We start from the raw sequence: 12,350 nt of genomic DNA, 5'->3' as shown, positions 1-12,350 counted from the left end.
ACATCTCCAAGAGTTTCCCAACCTGGTTTCGGCAACCCTGCTCCCCTATACCCCATCAGTGGCCAGGGGAACTCGGCCACCCTGTCTGCTCCGAAGCAGCTTATCAAGGTTGGAGTAACAATTAGGCCAAGTAGGCACTGTCCTATGAGCCCCCATGCCTTTTGGGGCCCCAGGCTGGCTTCCCCCCACCTAGTTTCCCCCCTGCTTGCAGCCCTCCCAGCCTGCACGCACAGCCAGCAACTGAGCCGCTCGTTCCCCGACTTGCCTGGTGCGGCTGCTGCTGGCGTCATCACCAAATATGCCTCTCCCCTGCAGCTTTGTCAAAGGGTCTTTGGAGAAGGTGCCTGCAGGCTGCAGTGGGGGCCACGGGTCGCGGGCCAGACGCTCTGACTCTGAGATAATTTGCGAGCGGGCCCCAAAGATTTTGACTGCCGAGGGGCCTCCGCAGGGTTTAATCCGGCACTGCGGTTTATGACTCCCAACAGGCTACCGGTAAGTTTGATTCCATCCTGGAACAACTCCTCGTTTAATCCACAATCTCTGCTCTTCTCCGTGTTTACTAGACCAATGAAGAATGGGGATTGAGAATAGGGCTGCCAACGCTCAGGTCTGGCCTGGAGATCTCTGGCTACTACAATTTACCCTTAGGCAACAGAGACCAGTTCCCCTAGAGCAGGGGTGAGATTCAGGGTATAGGGGGGAGGGGCAGTGGCTCAGTGGTAGAGCATCTGCTTCGAAAGCAGAAGGTCCCAGGTTCAATCCCTGGCATCTCCAAAAAAGAGTCCAGGCAAATAGGTGTAAAAAACCTCAGCTTGAGACCCTGGAGAGCAGGGGAGGGACGGTGGCTCAGTGGTAGAGCATCTGCTTGGTAAGCAGAAGGTCCCAGGTTCAATCCCTGGCATCTCCAAAAAAGGGTCCAGGCAAATAGGTGTGAAAAACCTCAGCTTGGGACCCTGGAGAGCCACTGCCCGTTTGAGTAGACAAGACTGACTTTGATGGACCCAAGATCTGATTCACTAGAAGGCAGCTTCATATGTTCATATGTCTAAGGGGAGGGACGGTGGCTCAGTGGTAGAGCATCTGCTTGGTAAGCAGAAGGGCCCGGTTCAATCCCTGGCATCTCCAAAAAAGGGTCCAGGCAAATAGGTGTAAAAAACCTCAGCTTGAGACCCTGGAGGGCAGGGGAGGGACGGGGGCTCAGTGGTAGAGCATCTGCTTGGTAAGCAGAAGGTCCCAGGTTCAATCCCTGGTATCTCCAACTAAAAAGGGTCCAGGTAAATAGGTGTGGAAAACCTCAGCTTGAGACCCTGGAGAGCAGGGGAGGGACAGTGGCTCAGTGGTAGAGCATCTGCTTGGTAAGCAGAAGGTCCCAGGTTCAATCCCCGGCATCTCCAACTAAAAAGGGTCCAGGCAAATAGGTGTGAAAAACCTCAGCTTGAGACCCTGGAGAGCTGCTGCCTGTCTGAGAAGACAAGACTGACTTTGATGGACCGAGGGTCTGATTCAGTATAAGGCAGATCCATATGTTCCATATGTTCATATAAATCCAATATCATCATCTTCTTCTTCTTCTCCCCTCCATTTATTTGCCTGCCTGTTTGCAGCTCTCAAACCTCCGACGTCCACGTCTTGCGGCTCTCAAACTTCTGATGTTTATTCTCTGTGGCTCTTACATTAAGCAAGTTTGGCCACCCCTGCTTTATGGCCTCATACCTTGCTGAAGTCCCTCTCCAGGCGTCTCCCCCCAAAATCCCAGGAATTTCCCCACCCAGAGATGACAACCCTAATTGAAAAGCATCGTTGTAATCCACCCTGAGCCTTCAGGAAAGGGTGGGATAAAAATCTAATAAATAAATGCAAAAAAAATAAAATAAAATTGCAGGAGGGTCACAGAGCAGGGCTTTCTCTGGAGAAAGAGGAACAGGTTTTTCCCCCCTGGGTGGGGTACAGCCAGTCTCCTTCCCAGGAAGCCACATAATGGTCTAAAAACACAATGCTACTTGAATGCTGAATCCAGCTATTTTGGAGCTGCTCTGAGCTATTTCGAGGAAGAACAAGACATAAGTGTAATTAAATTTAATTAAAATTTCAACAACCAACCCCCCAAACGTGGCCCCTTAGATTTATGAAACATTCAGAACACTTATTCCCACCGAAAAGAAAAAAGCCATTCCCACAGATGAAAGGCACCTCATCGGATGGAAAGACTGCACACAGAGCCATTCTAAGCTGAGTTCCAGCCTTCCAAACCCATTGACTTTGAAGGACTTCAAAGGGTGTAACTCTTTTTAGGATTGGATGCTTTTGGTATCCCACGGCATATGGAAGCAAGTTGGGCAGGCTCCACAATTTCTTTGGCCCTCAGACAGTCTCCTCAGGCCCCTTTAAGAGGAGGAAGAAGATATTGTAATTATATCCTGCCCTATACTCTGAATCTCAGAGTCTCAGAGTGGTCACACAAGCTCCTTTACCTTCCCATCTCTTCAACAACAGATGAGTGTTCCTTCTAATCTGAGTTAGCATGAGCTAGCTCACAGATTTTTAGCCTCCAGCTCACACACTTTTGTTTTAGCTCAAGAAGGATGACCCCCCCAGAGCACACTACTTTATGCGGTAGCTCACCACTTTCATGCCAGTAGCTCACAAAGTAGAATTTTTGCTCACAAGACTCTGCAGCTTAGAGAGAACATTGGAGCAGACACCCTGTGAGGTAGGTGGGGCTGAGAGAGCTCGTATAGCAGCTGCCCTTTCAAGGACAACTCCTGCGAGAGCTATGGCTGACCCAAGGCCATTCCAGCAGCTGCAAGTTGAGAAGGGGGGAATCCAACCTGGTTCTCCCAGAGAAGAGTCCATGCGCTTAACCACTACACCAAACTGGCTCTCTAGAGAGAGAAGGCCAGCCAAGATCTCTGGTGACTAGGGTTGCCAGGTCTGTGTTGGAATACACCTGGAGATTTTGGGGGGTGGATCTGGGAGAAGGCGGGGTTTGGGGAGGGGAGGGACCTCTGCATGGGACAATACCATAGAGTCTGTAACGTACTCGATCGGGAGACGCGAGTAGGGCAACATTCTTTATTAGGAGCACGTTGCAAGAGAGCGAACACACGGGCCAGGTCCCGCTTATGTACAATCCCCGGTACAGCCTACTGGACAGGTCAGGCCAATCCTGACCTGTTAAACTTCCCGCCACAGCTGGTGATTGGCGGGGGACTCCGCGCCCCACGCTGGAGGCGCCTGGGACCGCCCAGTCGCCTCTGCGTGTGGACGCGTATGGCTGCCGATACACTACAGAGTCCATCCTTCAAAGCAGCCAGTTGATGCTGGCACTGGGTAAGCCAGCCTACACTCATTTCCACTGTTGCTGCCTGTGGCACGGATCCATGACATGCAGCCCCAGCAGAACTGGCAGAACTGCTGGCACAACTGGGCTTCGTTTACACCAGGGCTTTCTTAAGGAGAGCCAGTTTGGTGTAGGGGTGATGTGCGCGGACTCTTATCTGGGAGAACCGGGTTTGATTCCCCACTCCTCCACTTGCACCTGCTGGAATGGCCTTGGGTCAGCCGTAGCTCTAGCAGAGGTTGTCCTTGAAAGGGCAGACTCTTATCTGGGAGAACTGGGTTTGATTCCCCACTCCTCCACTTGCAGCTGTTGGAATGGCCTTGGGTCAGCCAGAGCTCTCATAGACCTTCTTCCCCTGTAGCGGTTAAGTGCACAGGCTCTTATCTGGGAGAACCGGGTTTGATTCCCCCCTCCTCCACTTGCAGCTGCTGGAATGGCCTTGGGTCAGCCATAGCTCTAATAGACCTTCTTCCCCTGTAGCGGTTAAGTGCATGGACTCTTATCTGGGAGAACCAGGTTTGATTCCCCCCTCCTGCACTTGCAGCTGTTGGAATGGCCTTGGGTCAGCCATAGCTCTAATAGAGAGCCAGTTTGGTGTAGTGGTTAAGTGTGCGGAATCTTATCTGGGAGAACCAGGTTTGATTCCCCACTCCTCTACTTGCACCTGCTGGAATGGCCTTGGGTCAGCCAAAGCTCTAATAGAGAGCCAGTTTGGTGTAGTGGTTAAGTGTGCAGACTCTTATCTGAGAGAACCGGGTTTGATTCCCCTCTCCTCCACTTGCAGCTGCTGGAATGGCCTTGGGTCAGCCATAGCTCTAATAGAGAGCCAGTTTGGTGTAGTGGTTAAGTGTGCAGACTCTTATCTGGGAGAACCAGGTTTGATTCCCCCCTCCTGCACTTGCAACTGTTGGAATGGTCTTGGGTCAGCCAGAGCTCTCATAGACCTTCTTCCCCTGTAGCAGTTAAGTGCATGGACTCTTATCTGGGAGAACCAGGTTTGATTCCCCCCTCCTGCACTTGCAGCTGTTGGACTGGCCTTGGGTCAGCCATAGCTCTAATAGAGAGCCAGTTTGGTGTAGTGGTGAAGTGCGCGGACTCTTATCTGGGAGAACCAGGTTTGATTCCCCACTCCTCCACTTGCAGCTGTTGTAATGGCCTTGGGTCAGCCATAGCTCTCGTAGACCTTCTTCCCCTGTAGTGGTTAAGTGTGCGGACTCTTATCTGGGAGAACCAGGTTTGATTCCCCTCTCCTCCACTTGCAGCTGTTGGAATGGCCTTGGGTCAGCCATAGCTCTCATAGACCTTCTTCCCCTGTAGCGGTTAAGCGCGTGGACTCTTATCTGGGAGAACCGGGTTTGATTCCCCCCTCCTCCACTTGCAGCTGCTGGAATGGCCTTGGGTCAGCCATAGCTCTAATAGACCTTCTTCCCCTGTAGTGGTTAAGTGTGCGGACTCTTATCTGGGAGAACCAGGTTTGATTCCCCTCTCCTCCACTTGCAGCTGTTGGAATGGCCTTGGGTCAGCCATAGCTCTCATAGACCTTCTTCCCCTGTAGCGGTTAAGCGCGTGGACTCTTATCTGGGAGAACCAGGTTTGATTCCCCCCTCCTGCACTTGCAGCTGTTGGAATGGCCTTGGGTCAGCCATAGCTCTAATAGAGAGCCAGTTTGGTGTAGTGGTTAAGTGTGCGGAATCTTATCTGGGAGAACCAGGTTTGATTCCCCACTCCTCTACTTGCACCTGCTGGAATGGCCTTGGGTCAGCCAAAGCTCTAATAGAGAGCCAGTTTGGTGTAGTGGTTAAGTGTGCAGACTCTTATCTGAGAGAACCGGGTTTGATTCCCCTCTCCTCCACTTGCAGCTGCTGGAATGGCCTTGGGTCAGCCATAGCTCTAATAGAGAGCCAGTTTGGTGTAGTGGTTAAGTGTGCAGACTCTTATCTGGGAGAACCAGGTTTGATTCCCCCCTCCTGCACTTGCAACTGTTGGAATGGTCTTGGGTCAGCCAGAGCTCTCATAGACCTTCTTCCCCTGTAGCAGTTAAGTGCATGGACTCTTATCTGGGAGAACCAGGTTTGATTCCCCCCTCCTGCACTTGCAGCTGTTGGACTGGCCTTGGGTCAGCCATAGCTCTAATAGAGAGCCAGTTTGGTGTAGTGGTGAAGTGCGCGGACTCTTATCTGGGAGAACCAGGTTTGATTCCCCACTCCTCCACTTGCAGCTGTTGTAATGGCCTTGGGTCAGCCATAGCTCTCGTAGACCTTCTTCCCCTGTAGCAGTTAAGTGCATAGACTCTTATCTGGGAGAACCAGGTTTGATTCCCCCCTCCTGCACTTGCAGCTGTTGGAATGGCCTTGAGTCAGCCATAGCTCTCATAGACCTTCTTCCCCTGTAGTGGTTAAGTGTGCGGACTCTTATCTGGGAGAACCAGGTTTGATTCCCCTCTCCTCCACTTGCAGCTGTTGGAATGGCCTTGGGTCAGCCATAGCTCTCATAGACCTTCTTCCCCTGTAGCGGTTAAGCGCGTGGACTCTTATCTGGGAGAACCGGGTTTGATTCCCCCCTCCTCCACTTGCAGCTGCTGGAATGGCCTTGGGTCAGCTATAGCTCTGGCAGAGGTCCTTGAAAGGGCAGCTGCTGTGAGAGCCCTCTCCAGCCCCACCCACCTCACAGGGTGTCTGTTGTGGGGGAGGAAGGGAAAGGAGACTGTAAGATGGTCTGAGTCTCAGAGAGAAGCACGGGGTATAAATCTGCAGTCTTCTTCTTAACGCAGCAGTCTGCCTCATCGTGCCCACCAAGCAGAAAGCAAGATCGTCGCAACACCCCCCGAGCTTTGTTAATGGTGAAAATCTGCAAACGTTCACTTCTGCTGTCATTATGTCTGATCTTTTATTTGTGCGAGAAAAGTTACAGGCAGGAAATTGGTGGGGGGGGCACATCAGGGCGGTTCAAGGAAAACCAGGACAATGAAATCTGACAGGGCATCACTCGGTGGAAGCCCCAGCTTGATGTGCCCCCCCCCCTCCCCAGACGCAGCACTGGGTTACACAGCTCCACCTGTCAGGACCACTGTGGATCGGTTCCAGATCCAGAAGGATGCTTCTGCCCCCCCGCCCCCCCCCCCCCCAATGTGATTACTCAGAAGCCGCTTGGCAATTATGTCTTCCGGGGATGCTGTGACCTTGTGTGGACCCCATGCTGCTCCACTTTTCAATTGCTTCTATGTGTGTGTGGTGAGGGATGGGGGAGAAAGTGTGGCAGGCTGCATTTTCTGGGAACAGAGGGAAAACGGGATGGCCAAGTTCCTCGTCCATCCTAACCCGCCCAGAGAGAGGGAAGCCAAAACATAGAGCAAAAACAGCAAAGCATTTCCATTTTCAGTCACTTATTTGAACCAGGGCTTTAGTTTTTTTTTTAGCAGGAACACCCAGGAACACAGTTCCGGCTGGCATGGCATTGGGGTGTGTGTGTGGCCTAATATGCAAATGAGTTCCTGCTGGGCTTTTTCTACAACTCTCCCCCCTGATTTGAAGTATTCTTCTAACCAGCTGAGTACGCAAAGCGGGTAACCACAATACGATAAAATACAGTAAATCTATCAACAATCGCAGAGTTTCAAATAGTAATTAATTAAAATATATTAACATTCCATTAGAAATGCCAATCTAGAAAAATCCCCAAAACCTAACACAGCTAAAAAGATATTACATTTGCCCAGATTCTTACCTTGATCCAGAGAAAATATACGGGTGCCTGGCCCAACCTTGCCCCTTTCCCCTACATGCAAGAGATAAATACAAACGATCAATCTCTTTCTATTTTCTCCCTTATGGGCAAGATATGAGTTACACTGAAGATCTAAGGCAGTTTGGATTTTCCCACTTTGGGAGGTTTTGCGGGGTACAGATTAACAGAAAGGTGTTTGGCGACATGATGATGTCATTTCCAGCTACATAACCAGAAATGATGTCATCACATCGCCAGTCGCTTTAGTATTCTAAACTCTATTGCAGGGAAGAAGAAGATGAAGAAGATATTGGATTTATATCCTGCCCTCCACTCCAAAGAGACTCAGAGCGGCTCACAATCTCCTTTACCTTCCTCCCCCACAACAAACACCCTGTGAGGTGGGTGGGGCTGGAGAGGGCTCTCACAGCAGCTGCCCTTTCAAGGACAACCTCTGCCAGAGCTATGGCTGACCCAAGGCCATGCCAGCAGGTGCAAGTGGAGGAGTGGGGAATCAAACCCGGTTCTTCCAGATAAGAGTCCGCACACTTAACCACTAAACCAAACTGGCTCTCCAAACTGGATAGATACCAAACTGGATAGCCCAGGGCTTTAATCAGGCCCAATGGGCTCTTTTCACCCCCTTTCCTCATCTGTCCTTACTCTTTGAAGCTCTGAGGCTATGAGTTTCCTGCTCCCTTGTCTGGCTGCAGCAGGAAACAAAGCTGCAAAGAAAATGCAGAGTGGATTTTCCATTAAGGTCTTTGTGCCCAGACAGATAGGACCCAGAGACCTTAACGGAAAATCCATTCCACGTTTTCCTTGCAACTTTGTCCATGCTGTTTCAGTGGCAGACTTGGAGAATAGACTGTATGGTACACCATAGAGATGCAGAGAAATGGAAGTCCTAGAGTGGTACCACATCCCCACTGAGTACTCTGCCTTCCCCAGGCACCGGCTCCAAACTGGAGGTGGGATGAATGAATGGATCATCCTGAGTGGCACCATGCTGCCTTTTGTGATCACACACACACACTAAATAATGCACTTTTAATCCCCATTCAATGCACTTTCCAACTGGATTTCGCCAGTTCACGCAGTAAAATCCAGTCGGAAAGTGCATCGGATGGGGATTGAAAGTGCATTATTTAGCGTGTGTGATCACAAAAGGCATAAGGCTAGAAGCCAGTTGCAAGGAGTCAGAGCATGCTCTCGCTGTGTGTGTCTCTCTCTCTTTCTCTCCTTCAAGGAGAAAAGCTTTCCAAATGAAAAAAAAAGTTCATGCTGCTGCATCTTTAATGGTAGCCTGACACAGAGACATTACGCAGGTTAAAGTATTCCTCATAGGGCTGCTGCCCAGACAGTATTTTATTCTCTTGGCCTGTTACCAGAATGGGAAAAAGCAAATGCTTAAGAAAAGAAGTCCGGCCAAGCCTTTTAGCGAACAATGGCGTGCTCTACTAGCAATTGCTTATATGTATTGCATGAGGATGGTGACTGTATTATGGTGTGCTATGCAGTCCGTATACACCCTGTAAAGGCCTGGTGAGGGTGGGCAATGCCCAGTAGGCACTTCCTGCCATTGCCCAGCTGGTCAGCAAGGGGGGGGGGAATGGAACCAAAACTGAGAGGGAAAATCAGTAGTGTTCTGACACAGTGATGTCACTCGTGTGTCTGGAAATGCTGTCAGCACATCACTGGCGGACTGCAGGGGTGCTCTGGAATTTGGGCAAAACACTATGGCTAAACCATAGAGTTTTGCTTAAATGCTAGAGCAGGGATGTCAAACTCATTTGTTATGAGAGCCGGATCTTGAGATAGGGTGACCATAATGTCTGAAGGCCAGCCAGGGACACTGGGGGGGGGGGGGTGTGCGCGCTTCGCGCGCGCGCCGCCGGAAACAGGAAGTGACGTCACTTCCGGTGATGTCATGCCACCACCGGAAACAGGAAGTGGCATCACTTCCTGTGACATCATTTCCCCGCGTCACCTGCCGGAAACAGGAAGTGACTTCACAGCACTTCCTGTGACGTCCCCAAAAATCCCCCAAATATCACCGCCGGAAACAATTTTGTTCTCAAATCCTGTATATACTTCATCAGTATATGGGATAAGGCACTTTCTCAACTGTGCTGCATAATGCAGCCTATTTATTTTGTCCTGTTGGCTCTGTTGGCTCTATCTGCGCCACCTTCATCACTTTCGGGGTGTGGATCCCCCAGTGGGGTGGTCTCCCGACTCCCTCCGCTGACTGTTTCTGATAGCCCTGCGCCCCCTCTTTCATTTGATATGTGTCCCGTGCGGGTGCCACCCTCCCGCCGGGAGATGCCGCAAAATGAGCCCCCTTGAGGCTTATGGCGGCAGGGCTCGGGGGAAGCGAGCTAGACTGCTGTTCTTTTGAGGGGTTATAGAGTGTTTCGAGCCCGTCCCTGTGGCATCGGTCCCATCGTTGTGGGACCAAGGGGGCCGGCGCAGCGGCACGCCGAAGCAGCCTGTCACTAATAACACCGGTCAAGATGCAGGACAGGAACCTGGAAGTGACCGACAGGCTGCTTCAGCGTGCCGCTGCGCCGGCCCCCTGGGCCCCACAATGATGGGACCGATGCCACAGGGACGGGCTCGAAACACTCTATAACCCCTCAAAAGAACAGCAGTCTAGCTCGCTTCCCCCGAGCCCTGCCGCCATAAGCCTCAAGGGGGCTCATTTTGCGGCATCTCCCGGCGGGAGGGTGGCACCCGCACAGGACACATATCAAATGAAAGAGGGGGCGCAGGGCTATCAGAAACAGCCGGCGGAGGGAGTCGGGAGACCACTCCACTGGGGGATCCACACCCCGAAAGTGATGAAGGTGGCGCAGATAGAGCCAACAGAGCCAACAGGACAAAATAAATAGGCTGCATTATGCAGCACAGTTGAGAAAGTGCCTTATCCCATATACTGATGAAGTAAATACAGGATCTGAGAACAAAATTGCACTAGAAGACACAAACGCAAAGCTCCCTTACACTGAATCAGTGCTTGGGTCCACCAAAGTCAGTATTGTCACATAAGAGAAGCCCTGTTGGATCAGGCCAGTGGCCCCTCCAGTCCAACACTCTGCGTCACATAATAACATAAGAGAAGCCCTGTTGGATCAGGCCAGTGGCCCATCCAGTCCAACACTCTGCATCACATAACAACATAAGAGAAGCCCTGTTGGATCAGGCCAGTGGCCCATCCAGTCCAACACTCTGCATCACATAACAACATAAGAGAAGCCCTGTTGGATCAGGCCAGTGGCCCATCCAGTCCAACACTCTGCGTCACATAACAACATAAGAGAAGCCCTGTTGGATCAGGCCAGTGGCCCATCCAGTCCAACACTCTGCATCACATAACAACATAAGAGAAGCCCTGTTGGATCAGGCCAGTGGCCCATCCAGTCCAACACTCTGCGTCACATAAGAACATAAGAGAAGCCCTGTTGGATCAGGCCAGTGGCCCATCCAGTCCAACACTCTGCGTCACATAAGAACATAAGAGAAGCCCTGTTGGATCAGGCCAGTGGCCCATCCAGTCCAACACTCTGCATCACATAAGAACATAAGAGAAGCCCTGTTGGATCAGGCCAGTGGCCCATCCAGTCCAACACTCTGCGTCACATAAGAACATAAGAGAAGCCCTGTTGGATCAGGCCAGTGGCCCATCCAGTCCAACACTCTGCATCACATAACAACATAAGGAGGGAGGGAGGGAAGGAAGGAAGGAAGGGAGAAAGGGAAGAAGGGAAGAAAGGAAGAAGGGAGGGAAGGAAGGAAGGGAAGGGAGGGAGGAAGGAAGGGAAGGAAGGAAGGAAGGAGGGAAGGAGGGAAGGAAGGAAGGAAGGGGGAGGGAGGGAGGGAAGGAAGGAAGGAAGGGGGAGGGAGGGAAGGAAGGAAGGAAGGGGGGAGGGAGGGAAGGAAGGAAGAAAGGAAGGGAGGAGGGAGGGAAGGAAGGAAGGCAAGGGAGGGAGGGAAGGAAGGAAGAAAGGAAGGGAGGGAGGAGGGAGGGAAGGAAGGAAGGGAAGGGAGTGAGGGAAGGAAGGAAGAAAGGGAGGAGGGAGGGAGGGAAGGAAGGAAGGAAGGGAAGGGAGTGAGGGAAGGAAGGAAGGAAGAAAGGAAGGAAGGAAGGGAGGAGGGAGGGAAGAAAGGAAGGCCGCCCCCCGCCCCCCCCCCCCGCTTTCGGCCCCCTTACCTTAATCCAGGGCGGCGGATCCAGCGGCGGCGGCGGGGGGTCCTCCGGCGGCGGCCTCGCGGCGAGGGAGGGAGGGAGCTGCCGGGGCTGGCCTCTGGAGGCCTCCAGGGACCAGCGCCGGGCCTCTCCGATACCGGCGCTGGCCTCTGGAGGCCTCCAGGGACCAGCGCCGGCTGCTCCGCGGCTTCCCCGCGGCCTCCGCTGGTCCCTGGAGGCCCTCCAGAGACTCTGGAGGGCCTCCAGGGACCAGCGGAGGCCGCGGGGAAGCCTTCGCTGGCCGGCGCTGGTCCCGGAAGGCCTTCCAGAGCCTCTGGAAGGCCTTCCGGGACCAGCGCCGGGTGCCCCGCGGCTTCCCCGCGGCCTCCGCTGGTCCCTGGAGGCCCTCCAGAGACTCTGGAGGGCCTCCAGGGACCAGCGGAGGCCGCGGGGAAGCCTTCGCTGGCCGGCGCTGGTCCCCGAAGGCCTTCCAGAGGCTCTGGAAGGCCTTCCGGGACCAGCGCCGGGTGCCCCGCGGCCTCTCCGCGGCCTCCGCTGGTCGCTGGAGGCCCTCCAGAGTCTCTGGAGGGCTTCCAGCGACCAGCGGAGGCTACGGAGAGGCCTCCACCACTGCCGCCGGGCCCCGCGCGCGGGCGGGGAGTGAGGGTGGGAGCGTCCCTGCGCGTGCGCAGGGGCCCTGCGCAGGCGCAGGGACGCTCCCTCCCTCACTCCCCGCCTTCCCCGCCCGCGGCCACCGGCTCCTGGGCTGCCTAAACCGGGACCTTTAATGGTCCCGGTATAGGCAGCCCGGGATCCGGGATTGGGTGGCCAGATCCGGGAATGTCCCGGGAGACCGGGACGGTCTGGCCACCCTATCTTGAGACCTTGTCGGGCTGGGCCATGCCTGTCATAAAATGTAATGCCAGGTACCGCAGATAAATCAAACATGTTTGAAACGTTAGTGCTTTTGCAATATTTTGTTTATTTAACGGCCTCTTATAACTGACACCTCTTGCTCTGAATTACTGCATTAAAATCTGGAGACAATGTGCTGTAGCAATCTTGAGTATACTGTTTGGGTGTTGTTCAGGTGTCTAT

The 12,350-nt window shown here is 53.1% G+C and overlaps 1 protein-coding gene and 1 non-coding gene across 2 annotated transcripts in view; one reads left to right on the top strand and one right to left on the bottom strand.

Moving 5' to 3' along the window:
• The window catches only part of NR1D1 (nuclear receptor subfamily 1 group D member 1), a 375,483-nt gene that overhangs the window by 30,061 nt on the left and 333,072 nt on the right, over nt 1-12,350 (bottom strand). The gene's annotated exons all lie outside the window — the stretch shown is intronic.
• On the top strand, nt 706-774 carry TRNAS-CGA (transfer RNA serine (anticodon CGA)). Its single transcript has one exon. It is a non-coding gene; the product is annotated as a tRNA-Ser (tRNA).

This window comes from Heteronotia binoei, chromosome 15, assembly GCF_032191835.1.
Source record: "Heteronotia binoei isolate CCM8104 ecotype False Entrance Well chromosome 15, APGP_CSIRO_Hbin_v1, whole genome shotgun sequence".
Classification (NCBI taxonomy): Eukaryota; Metazoa; Chordata; class Lepidosauria; order Squamata; family Gekkonidae; genus Heteronotia; species Heteronotia binoei.
The sequence above is the reverse complement of the archived record's forward strand: the minus strand, read 5'-3'. Positions and strand labels throughout refer to the sequence as shown.